The following is a 13,602-nucleotide window of genomic DNA, read 5'->3' as shown; positions in this document are numbered from 1 at the left end:
ACAAAAAAGAAAAGAAAGTACAAAGATGGAAATAAACATAAAACCAGATGGTGGAAGGATAAATTAGAAGCTTGGGATTAGATACAAATGACTATATATAAAATAGATAAACCACAGGATCTATTGTATAGCACAGGGAAGTATATTCAATATCCTGTAATAACCTATGATGAAAAATAATATGAAAAAGAATATATATACACATATATACGCATATGTGTGTATATATCTGAATCACTTTGTGGTACATCAGAAACTAACACAATATTGTAAATCAACCTACTTCAAACAAATCCAGAAATTTATGAGATAAGAGATTAAAAAAAGGAACTAATTAATATATGTCTTCTTTTTGATAAAAATAACAGAATAGAGAATCTGCTATCTAATTTAACTAATGAAAAATATAGGGTAGATGTAAAAAAAAATAAGATAGGACAAGAAGAAATAGTTATTGAAGTAAAATATAATGAAAACTAAAAGAATCCTTCAAAATCTTTATAGAAATAAATTTGATAACAAAAACAAAATAATACAATATAATTTACTGAATTTGACCTGTTAAAAATAAAAACATTAGTTTTCTTTTGATACATTTATTATATTAGGAACAATGGAAACAGCTATTTAACATTACAAGAAATAGATATTTGACTAATTCAGACTGGGATATTAATTGAACATAAAGAAGTGATTGAACATATAAAAATGAATAAAGAAACCTATGAAAGAGGAGAAATTATGAAAGTAAGAATTACATTATCCTTGAAGACTCTAAAAATAATTTCCAAGACAAAACTCTTAGCTTGTGTAATAAACTATATGAAATAATATTTGCTCTTTGATGACAAAAGTAATAAATAGAATGAAAATCTTTCAGTTTTATTCATTCCTGGAACTTGGTCAGATGATGTTCATAAATGTTTGCAGACTGATAAAAATAAAACAGCTTTTAACTATAAAATTGTAATAAATTTCATAATTTTATTATGAGAGAGTGAATATAAAGACTGATACGAAAATTGATAAGTAGATTAGACTCCCATGCATGAGGAGTTAAATTTTTTTGATTTGGAGTAAATATAAAGTATCTATCTGACTATTTTTAGAGTATCTGTAAGGTATTGAGGCATTACCAACATTGCACAGATGATATTAAAACACAGAAAAAAAAAGAGTTGGTATGATCCCTACCAAATAAGTTTAATTATTTCTCTTAGCTCCAGCTTGAGCTAATGGGATTAGTTTATACAGAACATGATGAATTTCAATTTTGACCTTATTTACAAAAGAATACAGTTATTTATTAGAGAAAAGTATATCTTATTTTGGCCAAATGTTATACATTCATTATTGACTATAAACTTGTGTGGCAATGGGAATTCAAACAAAACACCCAAAATATACTTAGAAAAATATATTATTTATGTATGATTGATATATATTCATGTATAAATATATTATATACATGAAAATATATTATTAATTTGTACTGTGATGTTCTCTCTCTATATATATATGTATATGCATATGTATTTCTTAGATTTTTACTATTTAATATTCTTTCACCCTATACACAATGTTCTATGCCCTATTTTAAAAATCAATTTTCAAAAATAATATTTAAGTGCAATGTTTCAGCATTATGCTTACAATCACTATTCAATATCTCCTATTGCACAAGGCTTTGCATTTATAAATTTCTGATATATAAAGAATAATACATAATTTATACATTTTGCATGTATAATTCAGAATACAATGATAATATTTAGAAATAAAACTTAAAAATAGATATATTAATGCATTTGCATACATACACATTGATGACTATTAATTTTATCTGAAAATTTTAAAATGGAAATTGTTTTTTTAAAAATTATATCTGAAACAGTGTATGTTTTAGTTATAATAAATAAACCAGGTTTTTCTCAACCTTGGCACTATTGATATTTGGGGCTGGATAATCCTTTGTTGTCAGATGTTGTCCTGTGCATTGTAGAATATTCAGCAGTGTCCCTGGCTCTATCCACCAGACACCCGTAACATCCCCCAAGCCATGACAACCAAAAGTGTCTAGATATTTTGAAATGTTCCCTGTTGAGCCAAATCACCCTTGTTGAGAAACACTGAAACATATATTAAGAATGTATCTTCTTTCAAAAAGTATTTAGATTTACGAGATATAGTATCTCTGTATTGACTTTCATTTGTAATATTGATTTTGAATATTAGTACTCAAAAAGATCCATCACTGTTGTCTTCATCTGGGCAGCTGTACCATAGATTGAGTAGCTTATAAATAACAGAAATTTATTGCTTATAGTTCTGGAGGCTAGAAGTCTGAGATTAGGATGCCAACATAGTTGGGTTCTGGTGAGAGTCCTCTTTGGAGTTTCAGTATTCTGTCTTTTCCCTGCGTCCTCACATGGCAAAAGTAATCAAGGGAGCATCCCTGGAGTCTCTTTTATAAGGGCACTAATCCCATTTCTGTGGGGTCCATCCTCATGACCTCATCTAAATCTGATTATAAACCACACCATCAAATACCATTGCATTGGACATTAGTTTTCAACACATGAATTGGGAGTGGGAGGAGAGGCACAAATAGTCAGTCTATAACAAGTGTCAAATGTATCATAGTCATAGAACAATGGAACATTTAAAACATATGTGGTTTGGATTGGCCAAAAAGTTCGTTTGGATTTTTCTGTAACATCTTATGTAAAAAGAGAACTTTTTGGCCAATCCAATACAAAGCGTGATATACGCAGTTATTTATTTATTATTTTACTTTTATTAATAAAGTTACATTTGGGGTCTACTAATCCAGGTTTTAAGGCCAAAATCTATTCCTATCATGTATAGGCAGTGTTTTAGAATCTCACACTATCAGTCCTTCCTTTACAAACTTATGTGTCTGCCTAATCGTACCTCTTCTTATATACCTCTTGCTCTTAAATAGATTCTATTCTTAAAACACAAAAAATCATGATACCTTATTTATGAAACCATTTCTGTTTAACTATATGGTAATTATGCCCCTCTTCCCAGCTCTTTTATAATCTCTATGTTTATTACAATAATTTTGTTTTGTGTAAGGTTTATCTTAACTTGATCACATTTTTTACCACTCGCGTGCTCACATTTTAACACATGCATATCTCCATAGATATTTGTTGAATAACTTCTAAATGATCAGTCACCTCTGTCAAAGGCTTTGCATGAATTCCTAACTAGGCCAAAAATGGATTGGCAGGTGGGCCTAATTCTGGTTTCCAAACAGCCTAAATTCACTTGGAGCATTCTGCCTTACACACAGTTTGCCTTGTGGGGACACAGGAAACTATTGAATGTACTTTATGTTTTCTCAGCCCAGATTGGCTTAACAACATTTTTTTAAAAGAAGAATGGAATCTATTATTAAATATATTGTAAAGTAGTTGACCAAAAGAAACAAAACAAAACAGGTAAACTACAGCCATCAGGGGTGATTGCTTTTGGTGATGGTTTTGACGTACCATTGATTGGTGAGTCTCTCATATTGAATTTTATCTCTCTTCCCAGATGTATCATGGAAAAATATGACAGCCTCCTGCCAAATTGCCGTATGACATTGATGTGAGGTTGTTTTTGACAGGAAAATGCAAGTTTCCCAGGTACTGACTAGAACTGTTCTAAAATACACTTTAAATGGCTATATTAAACATGATTTTCTAAGCTGAAAGTGAAAGGATGGAAAAAGATATTCCATGCAAATAATAACCAGGAGAGAGCAGAGGTGCCTATACTTGCTTCAGGCAAACTAGACTTTAAGTAAAAACTTATCAGGAGAGACAAAGAAGGTCATTATGTAATCATAAAAGGATCTGTTCATTAGGAAGATACAGCAACTATATATATTCCAACACCAGAGCACCTAAATATACAAAACAAACATTGATAGATCTGAAAGAAAAGAGAGACAGCAGTACAATAATAATAGGTGTCAATACCTTACTTTCAATAATGGTTAGAACATCCAGACAGAAAATCAGTAAGGAAACAGCAGGTTTGAACAGCACTGTAGACTAAATAGACCTAACAGACGGATACAGAGCTTTCCATTCAACAGCAGCAGAACGCACAATCTTAAGTGCACCCGGAATAATTGCTCAGGATAGATGACATGTTAAGGGATAAAACAAATCTTAACAAATTTCACAAGATTGAAATCATACCAAGTATCTTTTCTGACCACAATGGAATGAAACTACAAATCAGTAATAGAAGGAAAACTGGAACATTCACAAATATGTGGAAATTAAACAGTTCACTCTTGAACAACCAATGGGTCAAGAAGAGAAATTACAAGGGAAATTAGAAAATAATGATACTTTTATTTTCCAAGTCCTTTTTTATTTTCCTCTTTTCCCTTTATCCAAAAGTGGATTACCAGATATAATAATATTTTCTAATACAGAAGTTGTGCATGATCAACAGATAACTTTAATGATGTATTAAATTTAAATTAACAGATGACCAGTTATTATAGCATATAAATATCAAAGATCATCATTAGGCCAGTACCAGTGGGAAGTACTGTTTTTGCATGGTGTCTTTTAATCTTTATACAACCCTATGACATATGCATTACTATTTTACCATTTTACAACTAAGTAAATTCACAGAGATTAAGTGAGAGATTTGCCCAACACCTATAGCTCACAGGGGGGAAAACTCTTATTTGTGCTTGTTTCCCAGCCCAAAAGCCTGCAAAGCTTAGCATATATGGAGAAACACCTGCTGGTGGCCCACAACATCCCCTACCATCTGCAAAAAATGCTCTTTTTTGTTACGGAAATAAAACTGAGGCTTCTGAAATGAAAAAAGTAATTTGGTTGCTCCTTAAAACATGGAACTCTTTCCAAAACTCCAATTTTGTGTATGGAAACTATTGAATATTCAAATGTTCCTAAGTCTTTAAAAGAATTTATAAGTATCATATATATAAAATATTATTTGAAATATAATACTACTCAGATACAATAATGTAAAATAGTGTCATCTTATTACTTTTATTAGAAATTAAATTAACTTTGCAGATAACCAGTTTTTATAAAATGGTTCCCATATAGTAAAAAAGAAAATTAAAATGGTTGCAGATTTCAAAAATGTGATTAAAGATAGAATAGTTTTCAGTGCTTATGCTAGGAAAGAACAGATGCAGGCAGATAGAAAAATTAATATTCTATGTTGATGAGGTGAAACTTTGCATAATGACATAAAAAGTGATTTACATCTGCTTTTAATAAAATTTAAACTAATTCTTATTTGCTTTGCTTTTTAATAATTTACTCAGATTTTAATTAAAATGTTTCTTTAGATGATTAACAATCTATTATATTAGGTAAGGCAATTAATATATATGTTTCATTCTGTATTAAAGAAGTATGTTAGGATTTGGTGGTATATAGCCTATAAAAGCAAAAAAATAACTCTTCAGGTACTTGAGTGACATGTGTAAGTAGGAAATTTATCCATTTCTTCATTGGCAAGTATTTTCTCCCATTCTAAGAATTTATCCATTTCTTCTAGGTAATCCAATTTACTGGCATATAGTTGTTTGTAGTTGTCTCTCATGATCTTTTGTATTTCTGCAGTGTCAGTTGTTACTTCTTTTTTATTTCTAATTCTGTTGATTTGCGTCTTCTCCCTTTTTTTCCTGATGAGTCTGGCTAATGGTTTATTGATTTTATCTTCTCAAAAAACCAGCTTTTAGTTTCATTGATCTTTGCTATTGTTTCTTTCATTTCTTTATCATTTATTTCTGATCTGATCTTTATGATTTCTTTCCTTCTGCTCACTTTGGGGTTCTTTTGTTCTTCTTTTTCTAATTGTTTTCAGTGTAAGGTTGTTTATTCAATATTTTTCTTGTTTCTTAAGGTAGGACTGTATTGCTATAAACTTCCCTCTTAGAACTGCTTTTGCTGCATTCCATAGGTTTTGGGTTGTGTTTCCCTTGTCACGTCTTTCTAGATATTTTTTGATTTCCTCTTTGATTTCTTTAGTGATTTCTTGATTTTTTAATAGCATATTGTTTAGCCTCCATGTGGTTGTATATTTTACAGTTTTTTTTCCTGTAATTGATATCTAGTCTCATGGCATTGAGGTCAGAGAAGATGCTTGATATGATTTCAATTTTCTTGAATTTACCGAGGCTTGATTTGTGACCTAAGATGTGATCTCTCCTGGAAAATATTCCATGTGCACTTGAGAAGAAAGTGTATTCTGTCGTTTTTGGATGGAATGTCCTATAAATATCAATTAAGTCGAGATGGTCTAATGTGTCATTTAAAGCTTGTGTGTCCTTACGTATTTTCTGTTTGGATTATCTGTCCATTGGTGTAAGTGGGGTGTTAAAGTCTCCTACTATTATTGTGTTCCTGTTGATTTCCCCTTTTGTGGCTGTTAGCATTTGCCTTATGTATTGAGGTGCTCCTATGCTGGGTGCATAGATATTTACAATTGTTATATCTTCTTCTTGGATGGATCCCTTGATCATTATGTAGTGTCCTTCCTTCTCTCTTGTAATCATCTGTATTTTAAAGTCTAATTTATCTGATATGAGTATTGCTACTCCATCTTTCTTTTGACTTCCATTTGCATGGAATATCTTTTTCCATCCCTTTACTTTCAGTCTATATGTGTCCCTTGATCTGAAGTGGGTTTTTTTGTAGGCAGCATATAGAAGGGTCTTGTTTTTTTAATCCATTCAGCCAGTTGGTTGGAGCATTTAATCTATTTACATTTAAGGTGATTACTGACATGTGTGTTCCAATGACCATTTTCTTAATTATTTTGGGTGTGTTTTTGTAGGTCTTTTCCTTCTCTTGTGTTTCCTACTTAGAAAAGTTCCTTTAGCAATTGTTGTAAGGCTGGTTTGGTGGTGCTGAATTCTCTTAACTTTTGCTTGTCTGTAAAGCTTTTGATTTCTCCATTGAATCTGAGTGAGATTCTTGCTGGGTAGAGTATTCTTGGCTGTAGGTTTCTCTCTTTCAGGACTTTCAGTATTTCCTGCCATTCCCTTCTGGCCTGCAGAGTTTCTGTAGAAAGGTCAGCTGTTATCCTTATGGGTTTTCCCTTATATGTTGTTTGTTGCTTTTCTCTTGCTGCTTTTAATAATTTTTCTTTGTGTTTAATTGTCATTAGTTTGATTAATATGTGCCTCAGTGTATTTCTCCTTGGGTATATTCTGTATGGGACTCTCTGCGTTTCTTGGACTTGATTATTTCCTTTCCCATGTTAGGGAAGTTTTCCACTATAACCTCTTCAAATATTTTCTCAGACCTTTCTTTTTGTCTTCTTCTTCTGGGATGCCTATGATTTGACAGTTGGTGCGCTTAATGTTATCACCAAGGTCTCTGAGACTGTCTTCCATTCTTTTCATTCTTTTTTCTCTTTCCTGCTCTGTGGCAGTTATTTCCCCCATTCTATCTTCCAACTCATTTATTCATTCTGCCTCAGTTATTCTGCCATTTATACCATCTAGAGTATTTTTAATTTCAGTTATTTTCTTGTCCATTATTGTGTTTGCTTTTTAGTTCTTCTGAGTCCTTACTGTTTCTTGTATTTTCTCTATTTTGTTATTGAGATTTTGTGTCATCTTTACTATCATTACTCTGAATTCTTTTTCAGGCATTTTTCCTATTTCCTCTTCATTTATTTGGTCTTGTGGGTTTTTTTCCTGCTCCTTTGCCTGCATGGTGTTTCTTTGTTTTCTCATTTTGTCTAATTTATAGGATTTGCTGTCTCCTTTCCCTATGCTGCCTAGTAGTAATTCCTCTTGTTTCTGCCCTCTGCCCCCTGTGGTGGGGTTTGTCCAGTGTGTTGAGTAGGCTTCCTGGTGGGGGGGTCTGGTGTCTGCTTTCCAGTGTGTGGCTCTGTGTCTTTTCTCTCTGATGAGCAGGGCCATGTCAGGTGATGTGTTTTAGGGTATCTGTGAGGTTAATATGGCTTTAGGTATTCTGTGTGCTGATGGGTGGGTTTGTGTTCCTGTCTTGTTTGTAGTTTGGTGTGAGGTGTCCAGCACTGGCAGTTGCAGACAGTCGGATGAAGCCGAGTCTTAGACTCTGATACAGGGTTCCATGAGAGTTCTCTGCAGTTAATCTTCCCCATGTCTGAGGACTCCCTAGTAGTCTAGCATCCTGGATTCAGTGCTCCCTCCCCAGAGCCTCCTACTTGACTTCTGATGTAGTAGTCCAGACTTCAGAGGTTGAGGTTGCTTCTCCCAGTTATGTAGGGATCTTTGCAGTCCTTTCTGGTGTCCGAGGTTCTTTGCTGGTGTTCAGCTGGTTCTCTGTGGGAATTATTGCATCTTTTGGTGTATTCCTGATTCATCTGTACTCCAGCCGTGTTTGCATGAGTTGCCACAGAGGCGGGGTAGGGTGGTGGGGAGGGGTCGGCAGGTGGAGGCGAGGACTGCAGGGCCGTCTCCGTCCTCCACCTCCTTGTCCCAGGCACCAGGCAGTAGCAACAACTGTAATAAGTGATTTTGAAAAATAAAATCCTTTCTAGGTTGTTATTTTATTCTAACAAATTATTAACACATCACTTAAAATTTTAAGATCCAGACCTGATGCAAAACTTATTCAAATATATTTTTACAGACCACAGTTTGCCAAAGTACACCCAAAGAAATCTTGTTCTGCTAGAGAATCTTTAAAACAAACAAAACAAAATAAGCCGAAAACAAACCAAAAAACCCCCACAATGTCTGGGATCATGTATATTTGGAAAAGGCAAAATGTTTTCCCTCTTATGGAAAATTATAAATTATTATAGCATCATACAGTTCTCAAAAGTTTTACATTGTAAAATTATGTCAACTTTGCTAGAACCCATAAAGTGGATCTTCCACTGACTGCAGGAGAGGAATATCTCAGGAACAGGGCACTATGATTAGCTGTCTTAAGTTCTCACTTCTAAATTCTCCACTTTTAATATCATGACTAAAATTTCTTTGAGTCTTTTGTTTTGCTTTCATCCTAAGGAGAAAAACTCAATACATATTTTTAAAATATGGAATTTTCTAACAAATAAATATAAGCCTATACATTTTGCTCTACTCGTAGGTTTGAGCATCTGACAGAACATTTCATGTATCAAACTTTCAGGGTCATTGATTCAATCCCTGAGAGGGCTTACAACACCTATATTCCTTTTCAATAAAAAAATATTCATTACTGGTATTTGGTGCACATGTCCTTGGATGTATGTGTATGCTTGAATTTCAAAGGTTATGTATTGCATGTATACAATTTAATCTACTAAAATGATATTGTTACACAAATCTCATTCTATTTATATTCTTCAGTGAACAGTGTTTTAAAATATGTTTGGGACTGTGTAGTTACAGACCTTGGCTTCTATCTGCTGCATAGCATATACCATAATGCTTATCAATGGAGTTTCATTTCTTTATTCCCCTCATATTGGTCATTGTTAGGTCCATCTTTGTGCTAGCACAATCACTAATTTAAAAACTACAGATTCAGAAGTACTACTAGATCATAATAGATATTTAATTTTCATAAAAGCTTAATTTTTATTATATGTGCTAGCCTTAATGATTTCCACTTTTATTATATACTTTGTTATCTATTTAATGTCTCTGTGTCTCTGTCTCTGTCTCTTTGTTGAATATTAACATAAATTCATATAACTTCATATTTTAAAAGAATGAGGTTTTAAAGGAACATATAGTGCAAGAGCCAATCAAAGTATCTGTCTTTTTGTGCAGTGGACTAAGTATCTATCATGACCTTGTCTGGAAATTGTGCCAAGAGTTACGTTACCTTCGTTGTAATTAGTTTAACAGAATACAACCTGCTCTATCTACAAGCCAATGGCATACATGGAAAATAAGTGTTAGGAGTGTGACTTTTGTGAGTAACTATATAATAAGGATTTGTAATTACATTACATGGCACCAAATAGTCTTTCTGTTATCCTTATTTAATTCTGCCCTAAAAGAAATCTAATATACAGCTATATCTTGTATTGTTTGCCATAGATCCATGGTATATTAAAGAAACTTTCATAAAGGAAACATGTAGTACTTAATTTATGTGCCAATCAAAATGTTGCTGACTCTTTGGTTGATACTATTCTTTAGAATTTTAAAATTGTAATGTCATAGTCTGTAACAATGACCTTTAGATCATTTGGAGATACTATGCAATAGTTCACCTATAACTGATAAATTTAAGCATGATTTTTTTTCACACACATTTTAAAAAGTAATATTCAACTTGCCCAAAGATATTTGTTATCTTCCCAAAGCACTTTTAATTTTGTTCATACTTTGGGTTTCATCCTTGTCTACTATGTATCATGAAGGATGTAGAAAGACGAGGTTACTTTCCAATCTTCTATAGATTTCTTGCTGTGGCTTGTTCACTCTTTTCTCTGCGGCAATTTTCTTGCATTCAAATTTAGTGTATTATATTTTTTATGTTCTCCCTGTTTTAGCCTTTGCTGCTCCTGCTGCTTTTGTGGCTTTTTATTTGTCTGTGTACATATTCACTACTCTATTTAAGGTTTTCTGTTTTTTCCTTCTTGAGTGTATTTGTTATTTAAATACCACTTTCCCCTGATGGTTGCTATCTCACTTTAGTTTCTGGCAGCTGGGGCCATGCCTTTAGGTTATATGCTCTGGCCCTCAGTTTGGATTTCTCTCAGGCTCTCCTGCCTCTTTGTGATTTCCCGAATGCGTTGCATCCCGCTTGGCTGCTGTAGAGTTCTGCCTTCTGCTTATTTGTTCTAAGACTCATTGGATTTTACTCATAAATGCAGTTTGTTTTTCTGTTCTAAAGGAGTTCCTACCTTTTGTCCCCTTTATGTATTGCTATGGTCCCTGTATCTGCAGACAATCATTTCATAATTTTTTAATATTTTTACAGATGTTTTCAAGTATTTTTACAGTTTTATCTTAAGTTATATTTGTTTTCTTTAGAACAAATGTTACTGCATAGACAATGCTGTATTACAATGAAAATTGCTGTAGGAATAAAGATAAAAGCAAATATGAAGCATAATCATCATTGTCCACATGACAAATATGAAAGGGTGAACATTATTTCGTGTAAATGACAGTATGATTTTAATTATTCATACTTTATTTTAAAATAGGCTTTTTATAAATTGTTTCATCTTACATAATTTTTATTACAGTAATTGTATATATAGTTAAAAATCAAATAATTTTCCACAAGTTTATCATAAAAAAGTACTCCCTCTCCCCCATCCCCCAAATTACCAGAGACTTTATATATATATGCGTATATATATATGTCTTTCTATACATTTCATATATATTTACATATATAAAATTGTCTTTTCTAAATAATATGCTCATACCAATACTTTTATATAAGTTTTCAAATTTACACAGGAATTATTGGCTAAAGAACATTAGGATTTAGATCTTATACGTAAATCTCCATTATAGTTGTTCCTTTTTCTTAAGCTAATCATATGCTATATAATTCTCTCTCTCTTTATATATATAGACAGATATATAGTTAGCTGAATTATTAAATGCTTGTATGAGTAGAATGATATAAACAGTATTTTCATATTGGTTCATTGTACAACCACACATTGTACCACATTTATATTTCTTTTTCTGTAAAATTTTTGGTCTCTTCTCTGCACTTTATTGTTGTCTTGTACTTAATATTTTATTTATTTAGTTTCCTATATGGCTTTGATTATATCACAGCCAAACTCTTTAACTCTGTCAATATTTCCTTACACTCTAGTAATTTAATACAATTGCCTGTAAATGTTTCCAAACTTACAGCTCCACTGACATTTTTTAGTCATTGGCTATACATTGCCAGTTGGATAGGAGATTGGACAATTTCTTGAAGATATCTGGCTATATTTCAATAATTTAATTATTGTTTAAGCATGATGATTATTGATTTAAAAAACAAGTCATTTTGGTTGAATCAGCTAGCTACTCTTCACTAGATACGATGACTTAGTCATCAGTTCACCTACTTTGTTATTTCTAGAACAAAGAATAAAACTCCAAACTTGACACCATCTAGTATTTCTTTCAGATAGCTCTGCTAATCATGTCACATCTGAACATTCTTTCATAAACAGTCTGGAAGGCCAGAAGTTTCTAAATTAATAATATTTCAACATATTTTTATCATTCTAATTTGCCCTGAAATATCCTAGATAATTAATAGAAAGGAGGTAATTTGAAATATATATGTATATATATATGTACATATAATTGCATTAAGAATTTTTATAAAATAGATATTATTCAAGGTAATCTATTTTCCTTAATAATAATGGTATGTCTTATAATATACCTGCATTTACTTAACTTATTTTATGTTTTATAACATAGTCCATAAAAATACGTAACTGGAATTTAAATTTCCTCTATTTTATACCAATGTTCTTAGATTATAATGTCCCAGAATTCTGAAAGTCCAATTTCAAACTTTTTTCAGTTCGAATGTTCAGAACCTAGAGTTAGAGTTTAGGTTTGTTCCTATTTACTAGAATAAAATAATGTTTTTCCATCCAGTTTTATTGAGACATAATTGACATACAAACACTGTATAATTTCAAGGTATACAGCATAATGACTCAAATATGTATATAATGTGAAATGATTACCACAATAGCTTTAGTTAACATTCATATTCTCATATAGTTACAACTTAAAAAATTCTTTTTCTTTGTAAAGAGAAGTTTCAAGATCTATTCTCATGGCAACTTTCAAACATATCAATACAACATTGTTAACTACAGTCATCATGTAGTACATTACATCCCCAGTATTTATTTATCTTATAACTGGAATTTTGTACCTTTTGACCACCTTTACTTAATTCTCCTATCCTCAACCCTTGCATAAGTCTGATCTCCTTTTCTATGATTTTGTTTTTGTTTTTGATTTTTAGATTGCGCTTATTAAGATTATACAGTATCTGTCTTTTCTGACTCACTTCACTTAGCATAATGGAATCAAGGTCCATCCATGTTGTCACAAGTGGCAGGATTTCCTTCTTTTTAGATGCTGAATAATACTTTATTGTATACTTATATAAACAACATTTTCTTTTTCCATTCATATGTTGATGGACACTTAGGTTGTTTCCATATCTTGGTTATTATAAATAATGCTGCAATGAACAGTGAGTGAAGGTACAGACACCTTTTCAACATAGTGATTTTGCTTCTTTCGGGTATATATCTAGAGTGATATTGATGGGTCATATGGTAACTCTACTGTTAATTTTTAAGGAAACTCCATACTGTTTTCCATGCTGGCTGTAGCAATTTACTTTCAAAAGTGCACAAGTGTTCCCATTTCTCCACATTCTCTCCAGCATTTGTTATCTCTCTCTCTCTCTTTTTTTTTTTTTTTTTTTGGTGCTAGTCATTCTAATAGGAATGTGGTGATAACTCCTTGTGGTTTTGATTTGCATTTCTCTAATTACTAATGATGTTGAGTACATTTTCATGTATCTGTTGGCCATTTGAATATTCAATTTGGAAATATGTCTGTTCAGTGTCTTTGTTCATTTT

Source organism: Hippopotamus amphibius, chromosome 15, assembly GCF_030028045.1.
Source record: "Hippopotamus amphibius kiboko isolate mHipAmp2 chromosome 15, mHipAmp2.hap2, whole genome shotgun sequence".
In the NCBI taxonomy this organism is placed as follows: Eukaryota; Metazoa; Chordata; class Mammalia; order Artiodactyla; family Hippopotamidae; genus Hippopotamus; species Hippopotamus amphibius.
Note: the sequence above shows the minus strand (reverse complement) of the source record.